Here is a 10,517-nt window from a genome sequence, read left to right as displayed (position 1 = left end):
ATGACTTTAAACTAAGATGATACCTGTTGAAAGGATAATATGATGGGGTGAAAGCAACATAGGAAGTTTTTTGGAATGTATTGAAGACAATTTATTGATGCAGGAAATCAGTGAGCTGACCAGAGGAGATACTTTGCTGGAGCAGCTAACCACAAACGAGGAGAAATTTACTGAAGATTTAAAGGTGGAAGGGCAACCTAGACTGCAGCAACCATGAGACTTTGGAGTTTAATATCCTGAGAGGAGTGAGCAAGCCAAAACACCAGAATTACAACCCTGGCCATCAGAAGAGCGAATTTTAGCACCTTCAGGGGCCTGTTTGACAGAATCCTGTGGGAGACTGTCCCAGAAGGCAAAAGGGCCCAGGAGAGCTGGCTAGTCTTCAAGAACAATGTATTCAGGGCATAAGAACAGTCCGTTTTAATGTGTAGAAAGTTAAGCAAGCATGACAGAGGACCAGAATGGATAAACACTGAATTCCTGACTGAGCTCAAACACAAAAAGAAGGTGGAAGTAGGAACAGGCTGCTTGGGAGGAATGTAGATACATTTCTTGCAATGTAGAAATGGAGTCACAAAAGCCAAAACTCAGCTGTAGTTCAAACTAGCAAGGGAGGTGGAGGGCAGTAAAAAAGATTTCTACAAATACATTGGTAGCAAAAGAGAGCCCACTTTTCTTTAGCTTTCTGTTCTTCAGTACAGCTTGGGAGCTAGTGACAAGTTACAGGTAAAGACTGAGAGACCAGATGCTGCTTTTTTTTTTTTTTTTTTTTTTTTTGCCTCAGTTTTCACTGGTAAGACAGGTCCCTGAGCCTGTGGGAATGAAACAGTACCCACAGTACAGGAAGAAAAGTATCGGGATCACTTAACTTTCTTGGATGTATAGAATTCCATAGGAGCAGACAGGGTGCACCTGAGGGTGTTGAAGGGGCTGATGCCATTGCAAGGCTGCTCTCTGTCATGTTTCAGACTTCTTGGCAATTGATGGAAGTCCCTGAAGACTGGAGAAAAGATAGACAAGGGGGACCTAGGGAACTGAATAATCTTCATCACAGTGCCCGAGAAACTTACAGACCAAATCCTCTGAGAAATCATTTTGAAACACGTTAAAGACATGGTGATTAGGAGCAGCCAGCACAGGTTTACCAAGAGCAAATCATGCCTGACCAACTTCAGTGCTTTCTATGACAAAGGGACTGCCACTATAGACAAGGGGAGTACGGTAGATATTTAATACCTTGAGGTTAGCAACATCATCAACACAGTCTTTTTATAGCCTCCTTATCATCAAACGTGTGAGATAACGGGCTGGATAAGTGGACAATAAGTGGGCAGAAAATTGGCTGATCGCCAGGCTCAAAGAACTGTGACCTGTGGTGCAGAGTCCAGCTGGGCCCAGTAACTGGTGGAGTCCTTCAGCGTTTAATACTGGGACCATTACTGCTTAACCTGGATGACAAAATGGAGGGCACTCTCACCAATGCTGACACCAAACTGGACAGCAATCAGTATGTCAGAAGGCAGAGTTGCTGTTCAGAAAGGCCTCAGTAGGTTTCAGAAATGGCTTGATGGGAGCCTTGTGGAGTTCAACAAGAGCAAGTGCAAGTACTTGCAAATGGAATGGAATAATCTTATCTAATGGTGCAGGCTCATGGTAGACTCTAGGAGGTAGCTTTGCAGAAAAGGAATTGGGGGCCCTCGTGGACAAGCTGAACACGAGTCAGCCATGCACCCTTGAAACAAAGAAGGCCAAACGCATCCTGGGCTGTGTTAGTAAGAATGTCCGTAGGTTCTGGAACCTTAATACCTCACATTTATTTGGCAAGTGTAAGACTACATCTAGAGGGCTGTGTCCAGTTTTGGATTCCCAAGAACAATGACATGGATGTACAAGCTCAGCAGAGTGCCACCAATATCGCCAGGGAGCTGGATCCCATGACATTTCAGGGGACACTTCAGATCAGCCACAAGAAGGCTGAGGGAAGACCTCACCGTTGTTTACAACTGCCTGATTTTAGGACACAGAGGTAATGAAACTGGGGACTGTTCTTGGGGGCATGTGGTGATAGGCCAAGAGGCTATGGACAGAAGTTATATTAAGTTTTGATTAGATACAAAGGAAAAAAAATGCTGTGAGGGTGGTTAAATATTGGCACAGATTGCCTGCAGTGGCTATGGTATCTCTGTCTGTGTAGGTATTCAAGACCCTGTTGGATGTTACCAGGAGCAACCCGGTCCAATTAAACCTGCTTTGAGCAGGCAGGTGAATGAGCTGACCTCTGGAGGACCTTGCCAACCTAAATTACAGATTTTTTTTTAAATGTCTTCATTAATACATACCTTGAAAAGAGTATGGCCAGTGAAAGACAAAGCATTGTTCATCTTATAAAGTTACTCAGAATTATAAGGTCAAGGCTCAACTATGATGACCTGCAGAAGTATCTTATGAGCGGTTTTCCAATAAAATAACTGGTGGAATGTAATGTAGACAAAGGTAAATTAGTTCATATTGTGGAAAAAAAAATCTAACTTAGTATCTAGGACAATAGGACACATGTATTACCAATTTAGGATATTAGGCTTATGACAGCTAGTTCCATCAAAATACCAGATCAATAAGTAGTATAAATCAAAAATACTTACCAAATGCTAGAAATTATTAGGAAAAAGATTAAAAAATACACAAAGAGCCTTAGAGAACAATGTTCACCACATCAAAATTCATGAGTCACATGCATATTTAGTCCTGTGTGCAGCTCTTGTCACTCCTACTCAGAAAAAAATAAAAGAACTGGAAGAGATTTGGAGGGGGTAGTGGCACGATCAAAGTATACAAAGACTTTCGTACTATGAGCAATTACTTAAGCAGGCCTTTTCAATAAGGAAAAGTAAGATTGTTAGGGGAACTGATACAACAGATTTAAAAAATGACTGGCATAGACACAGCAGCTTGAAACTGACTGTTCATCATCTCTTCCACACCAAGAATCAAGTACATCAAATGAAGTTAGCTGGAGCCAGTTTCATAATAAGCAAAAGGGGCACTTTGTGGAATGAAGCATAGAATTGTAGAGCTACTTGATGCATGGTGCTGTGAATGCTAGAAGTTACATGGATTAGATAGAGGGAAAACTTGACCAGTTAATGGAATCGAATGGTTACTGAATATGTAAAAAAGACACTGCAGTTGGGTGCGTGTTAAGGAAATGTATTTTTCTTTTTCTTGCTCTTCTTTAGGCATTTGTTTTAGCTAATATTGGAGATGGGATATGGGACTTCGCAGACCTTTTGGTCTGATCCAGGATAGCCATATTGTATTTTATGATACGCTTCATCTGTAATCCATAGTAAAGTGGAAACCTCCTCTAAAGGGTGCTTGATCTGCATGACACAAGTCACCCTATCAGATAAGGTAAAAAAAATGAAAGTACATCAGTCAAAAGCAATTACCGTGTTTACTTTTGGTTTTATATTGCATCACAGTGAATAAGAAGGGAAACTTTCAGATATATATTTTTTGCTGGATCACCAAGGGATGTTTATTAAATCACTGTAATTTAAAATAAAGCACTATGATATTCTGTTTCAATTTATTTAAAAAATAATCCTACTTATTTTACAACTAGAAATTCCCCACGGTTATAACATGGAAGGGAATAATTTCCCTGTAATACTTGCATGGATAAATAAGAGCTGACAGATGGCATAATACACAATAAAACTTTCTATTAGGTTCAGAATACATATTACACAAACACAGTACTCATGTTCATATATTCCCAATGGCCCTAGTCTAGATCTTAGCGAAACCAACAAGACTATTTCCATTAAATCTGGTGTAAAGCATAAGAAATTTAACTTTTCCAGTAATTTCATACTTTTAATAAAAAATGAACAAAAGTATAATGCTTGTATAGAGTATTGAGATGCATTGATTTTAATAATTTATGATCCCTCTCATTGTGATTATGTACTGCAGGCTGAAACCACCCGATTAAGCCAACTATATAGGTAGTTAGGACAGCAAGAATCCATAAATATATGTAGTAATAGCAAAGGAAAGTGATGTGTTCCTTTCGGTTTGACTCTTTGGGTATGCATACACTTTGTGATGCCCAGAGGAAACTCAAAATTGTGGGTCAATAAAGCATTAAAAAATTAGGTAAAGTCAATCATGACTAAAATTATAAAGAAGAGAGGAAAAAGGGTAAAATTTTACTTGCTGATAAATGTCCTAGCTCTAAGAATATCAATTGTCTAGAGAATTTCACCTATCAGTACTATAGATTCTATTCTTCTGGGGTTCTGTCAGAGCTAGTTTAATGTAAACTAAATCTGATTAAGCAATGAAAATTTTGGAATATTTTGCCTTTTATGCATAACAGAAAAAGGATCATGAAAATGTAAAGAGGGTCCCCCATGGAGAGTCAGCCAAGTCACGACAATCACACCAATATGGCTACATGCTGTGCTCACTTTTTTAAACAAACAGGTCATATTTATAACTTAAACTAACCACTCACACGGCTCTACACACAGGTGATTGGATAAAAGTCTCTGGCCACGTGGTGTCCATGTCGCTGACTGGTGAGCATGCTGCAGGCGCCTGATCAGAGTGTGCCGATGAGAGTGTGCTGATTTCGTGGTTCCCAGGACTTGCTCTGCACCTGGCTTCTTGTTTGTCCATAGCTTGTTTTCTTTCTCACACTGCTTGTTTCAAGGACAATTTAAAGTTGCTCTACAGTTTCAACAAACAGGCCTGGGTTGTCCAAATCGGACAATGGTAACATATGTCCTCGGTATTTTAAAAATTCCTCTACAAAAACGTTCTTTATCTTTTTATGTGGAAAGTAGCTCTAGCCTAACTAGAATTTAATCTGGCTACTGCCATAAAAGAAAACAAAAGTTTCTATAAATACATTAACAACAAAAGGAGGGCTAAGGATAAACTCCATCCTTTATTGGATGTGGGGACAAACATAGTGACAAATGATGAGGAAAAGGCTGAGGTACTCAGTGCCTCCTTTGCCCGAATGTTTAATAGTAAGACCAGTTATTCTCTGAGTATCCAGCCCCCCTGAGCTGAAAGACAGGGGCTAAGAGCAGAATGAAGCCCCCATAATCCAAGGGGAAACAGTCAGTGACTGCTACACCAAGACACGCACAAATCTATGGGTCTGGATGGGATCCACCCAAGGGTGCTGAGGGAACTGGCAGAAGAGCTCACCGAGACACTTTCATTTATCAGCAGTTCTGGCTAACTGGGGAGGTCCCAGTTGACTGGAAGTTAGCAAAGCTGACACCCATCTACAAGACTGTCCAGAAGGAGAATTTGGGGAACTACAAGCCTGTCAGTCTAAGCTCAGTGCTGGAGAAGGTTATGAAGCAGATCATCTTGAGTGCCATCATGTGGCACTGTATTGGGTCTGGCTGAGCCCCATAGCAGCCTTCATAGCACTGTGATCGTATTGGTAGCTGGAAAGGTGGTGATAACACACCAGTGTTTTGACTACTGTTGAGCAGTGCTAGCACAGTATCAAGGCTGTCTCTACAACCTTTCTCTCCTACCACCAGTAGGCTGGGGGCTGGCAAGATCTTGGGAGCGGACATAGCCGGGACAGCTGACCCAAAGTGACAAAAGAGATATTTCATACCATGTGACATCTGCTTAGATATAATAGCTAAGAGAAAGGGTGAGTAAGCTGGGGGGCATTTGTTATTTATGATGTTTGTCTTCTGGAGCAACCACTACATGTACTCAAGACCTGCTTCCTGGGAAGCAGCCAAACATCACCTACTGATGGGAAGTAGAGAATAACATCTTTTGTTTTCCTTTGCTTCTGCATGCGTGACTTTTGCTATTGTTTCATTAAACTGTTTTTATCTTGACCCACAAGGGGGTGTGTGTCCATCTTATTTTCTCCCCCCACTCCCCATCCTGCTGAGGAGGGGAGTGACAGGGCAGTTTGGTGGGCACTTGGCATCCAGCCAAGGTCAACCGACCACAGGCATATAGAGCACAACCAAGCAATCAGGCCCAGCCAGCATGGGTTTAGGAAAGGCAGGTTAGTCCTGCTTGACTAACCTGACCTCCTTCTATGGCAAGGTGACCCACTTAGTGGATGAGGGAAAAGCTGTGGATGTTGTTTACCTAAACTTTAGTAAAGCCTTTGACACCATCTCCCACAGCGTTCTCCTGGAGAAACTCACTGCTCATGGCTTGGATGGAGGTATTCTTTGCTCAGTAAAAAAAATGGCTGGATGGCCAAGCCCAAAGAGGGGTGGTGAATGGAGTTAAACCCAGTTGGTGACTGGTCACAAGTGCTGTTCCCCAGGGCTCAGTACTGGGGCCAGTTCTGTTCCATCTCTTTATCAATGATCTGAACAAGGAGATTGAGTGCACACTCAGTAACTCTGCAGATGGCACCAAGTTGGGTGAGAGTGTTGATCTGCTTGAGGGTGGGAAAGCTCTATGGAGGGTTCTGGACAGGCTGGATCAATGGGCTGAGGCCAATTGTATGCAGTTCAACAGGGAGCAGTGCTGGGTCCTGCATTTGGATCACAACAACCCCATGCAATGCTTCAGGTCTGAGTAAGACTGGCTGGAAAGCTGTCTGACAGCAAAGGACCTGGGGGTGTTGGAGAACAGCCGGCTGAACATGAGCCAGCAGTGTGCCCAGGTGGCCAAGAAGGCCAGCAGCATCCTGGTATCCAGAACAGTGTGGCTAGCAGTACCAGGGAAATGATTGTCCCTCTTTACTTGGCACTGGTGAGGCCACACTTCGAATCCTGTGTTCAGGTTTGGGCCCCTCACTGCAAGAAAGACACTGAGGTGCTGGAGCGTGTCCAGAGACGGGCAATGGAGCTGGTGAAGGGTCTGGGGCACAAGTCCTGTGAGGAGCGGCTGAGGGAACTGGGGTTGTTTAGCCTGGAGAAAAGGAGGCTGAGGGGGAGACTTTATAGCTCTTTACAATTACCTGAAAGGAGGTTGTAGACAGGTAGATGTGGGTTTCTTCTCCCAAGTGAAAAGTAATAGGACAAGAGGAAATGGCCTCAAGTAGCACCAGGGGAGGTTTAGATTGATATTAGGAAAAATTTCTTCAATGAAAGGGTTATCAAGCATTGGAACAGGCTGCCCAGGGAAGCGGTTGAGTCACCATCCCTGGAGGTATTAAAAAATAGGTAGATGTGGTGCTTAGGGACATGTTTTAGTGGTAGTTTTAGTTTTAGGCTTAGCGGTGTTAGGTTTACAGTTGGACTTGATGATCTTAAAGGTCTTTTCCAACCTAAATGATTCTATGATTCTATGAGTGATATTTGTGAAAGAAAAAGGAAGATTTCCTTAAGAATTATTTTATTTCTTTTCCCAGAAAATTGTTTCCTTTTGAAAAAATGAAGTAAAAAACAAGTAGTATGTTTAAGGTAAAAAAAAAATATAATTATAATTGCAAAGATCTTTACACTTCAGTTCTATTAAAACCAATCAGTTGATATACTAGATGAATGAGAAATTATCAAAAACACTTTCAAAGTCTTTCAAAAGGTGACAGACACCATAGACTTGGATTTTCCCTCTCTATTATTTACCTCTTTCCTTAGGTTTTTCAAAAAGCAGCAGAACCTTTAGAAAAATGAAATGGTTCAATGTGACAAGTTTAACAAAATGAAACTTCTAGCTATGTGTCAGCGCTGCTACTGGATTTGTTGTAGTGTGCAGTTAGCTGTGGAAATATTAATTTTAATGAAAACCCTGTTCCGTGGTAGCCAGAGTGAACTCCCAAGGGCATCCCCCATGTGTCATCATCTTTATGCTTTTTGATCTGATCAAATGGAATCTTTCACAATTGCTGAATACACAGGTGGTATCTTGTAAAGTTGCCTGCTCCTTGGATTTACCATAGTTTTTCTAAGACTTATGATTTCCTATGTTTTCAGTGTCCCTAGGGCAAACACAGCTCTACCTACTTTAAATTATTTTTGCAACTTTACATATTTTCATCAGTGTACTCTTGCTACTTTTTTCAGCTTCTATTTTTTCAACAATTTTCAAGTTGGAATTCTTGTGCATTTTGCAGACTTGTGAGGACAAGATGAGAGATCAGTAGTTTTGAAAGACATTCATTCTGGCTCACCTATCTGAGTATTAAGTGGAAGCTCATGTATTACATAGAAGACAAGCTGTGAATATGTGACAAAATTGTAATGCCAGAGAGAAGTGAATGTCAGAAGGGTGGGATTTGTCACTAGCGGTGCTTGAGAGAAGTACTATTTTTCATAGTAATCTGTAAAGAAAATAGGTGAACCATTACAAAATAAAGTAGCCATGAGATAAGGGTGTGGAATGGGGCACCCTATTTAATTTAAAAATGATTACTTGAAAGAGAAAGTGGAAAAGACAGACCTTGAAAAATTTACACATTATGGTAATTATAGGCAAAACAATATTGAAGTTTGAAAATCCCAAGAAGAGAATGGCTAAAAACATCCCAGAGGTACTGCTGATATTAACTTCATTTTGTAAAGTGCTGTGATCTGCTTTCTTGGGGGGGAAGGGGGGGGCAGGTCAAAAAAAGGTTATTGATATTTTAAATTAAGTATGATAAACAGTTTTCAAAACAAGAAAAGGGTTGTAAAAATATTTTGGGAAAAAAACCAACACTGACAGAGAGCTCAGCTAGCTCTCTTACTGATCCCCCCAGGCTTTTAGATTAACCTTTCACACACTACATTTTTGGTTCCTGCACTAAATGTAGAAAGCTATATGGGTCAGCTTAAACACAAGGATTACTGATCTCAAAATTATACTACTTAAAACTTAAGAAATCAGAATGATTTATCAATCAAGGGCAATGAAGGTTCTTGGGTAATGAGCCAACACTGCTGAGAGAACTAAAGTGCAAGGAAAGGAATCTCCAATAAAACCAAGATAGAGCACATTTCTTTGGAGAAGTTATTTCACACTGCCTTTTCTGCAGTTTTGGCAACCAATAGTTATAACATCACAATGCATAGGTTTGTAGTTAAAAAATTTATTTAACCAGGCTTTTAAGATTCAACCACTTGAGCTTGGAATAAACCCACTAACTTCAGTATGACTGAAGTATACAATGCAGAAAGGCATTTACTCACAAGTTCCTCATCTCTTAGTATGAAGAATTATCTTCACTTTACTGCATTCATCAGCCACCTTTACTACTAAACATTATTTTCCCCTCAAAAGTGTCTGGCTCCTTTTTCTCATTATTATTTTTCAAAAATTCCAAACTAAAGCTGAATCACCAGATTTTCATTCTGAAAATGGTTGTACACTAGGAAAAGAATTCCCAAATCACCCTCATATTTGTTTGCTTTAAATAGCAGGCTTAATATTTTTAAATAACAGGTTCTACCCGAGGGTCATCTTTTCTAAACATCATAACTTCCTCTGTATCCTGTACTTTTCCACACCCCTTTCAAGTGTTGACTTCAGCTCTGCATTGTAGTATTCGTCTCCTTAATGACACACTTAAATGGAAAATACTGTTTCCTGTCTACTGTACACGCTTTTGTTTATTTTTCAAGGATAACATTAAACTTGCCTGCACTTCCTGTAATCTAAGACCACTAAACATTTTTTCCAGGGCTACCACTTGTAAAGGCATAGTCACCTGTTCTGTGGGTATGGTCTACTTCCTGAGAATATATGTATATCAGTATTTTTTTTCAATAATTATACAACACAAAAGTGAGACACTGGCTTCAGTTAATTGTTTCCTTAATATTACTTAAAACCAAGACACATTAAGGCATGATTTGGGTTTTTTTTTCTATTAGCAATGAATAAAACGACCTTAGCTGGTGAAAAGACTGCAATTCATTTTCAGATTACTTGTAGCAGTAATACATCAGAACATGTTTTAAGGGTAATGGCCTAATAACTCACCTTTCTGCAGCTTCTTAAGATGAATTTAATGTTTCAGTTCTGTATATTTTATTTTTATATTATTGCTTATGTCACTACATCATTTAAAATAAAATCCAAACCAAAAAACCTTAGCTGCAAACCAATACACAACAAATTTCTGTTTTTTTCCTGGGCAAAGTCAGAGGAAGGAGGAAATGGAAGTATGTAACTTGCATCTACCAGTTCACTGCCACAGAATGATTCATATTCTCAGGTCAGACATGAGAATTTTTTAAGATGCTCAACTTAATCTAAAAGATTTTGGGTGCCACTGAGATTTTGTAAAACTCTAAAAAGCAGCCCGGCTTGTGTTACAGCATGGAGCAAAGATGGAGACTAACATGAGAAGCCAATACCTTCCCTAGCTAGAGCAATATTCTTCACTCCATCCTCTGCATGAGAAAATTCACTTATGCAAGAATTCAGATCTCGCTAAAAGCGCATGTGTCACAGGCAAGCGCTTATTTCTCAGCTAGGAATCCAAACTATCATAACAGCCAATGAAGATCCTATAAATACAATCAATAGAGTCTACAAAGCTATTTGTGTCACTGTAAAACCAGACACTGACATTT

The 10,517-nt window shown here is 40.1% G+C and overlaps 1 protein-coding gene across 1 annotated transcript in view; it reads right to left on the bottom strand.

Annotated features, from left to right (window-relative positions):
- Positions 1-10,517, bottom strand: part of GPC5 (glypican 5) — a 704,510-nt gene that overhangs the window by 409,917 nt on the left and 284,076 nt on the right. The gene's annotated exons all lie outside the window — the stretch shown is intronic.

The sequence above is a fragment of the Falco naumanni genome, chromosome 2 (genome assembly GCF_017639655.2).
Source record: "Falco naumanni isolate bFalNau1 chromosome 2, bFalNau1.pat, whole genome shotgun sequence".
Taxonomy (NCBI): Eukaryota; Metazoa; Chordata; class Aves; order Falconiformes; family Falconidae; genus Falco; species Falco naumanni.
Note: the sequence above shows the minus strand (reverse complement) of the source record. Positions and strands in the feature narration are given on the sequence as shown.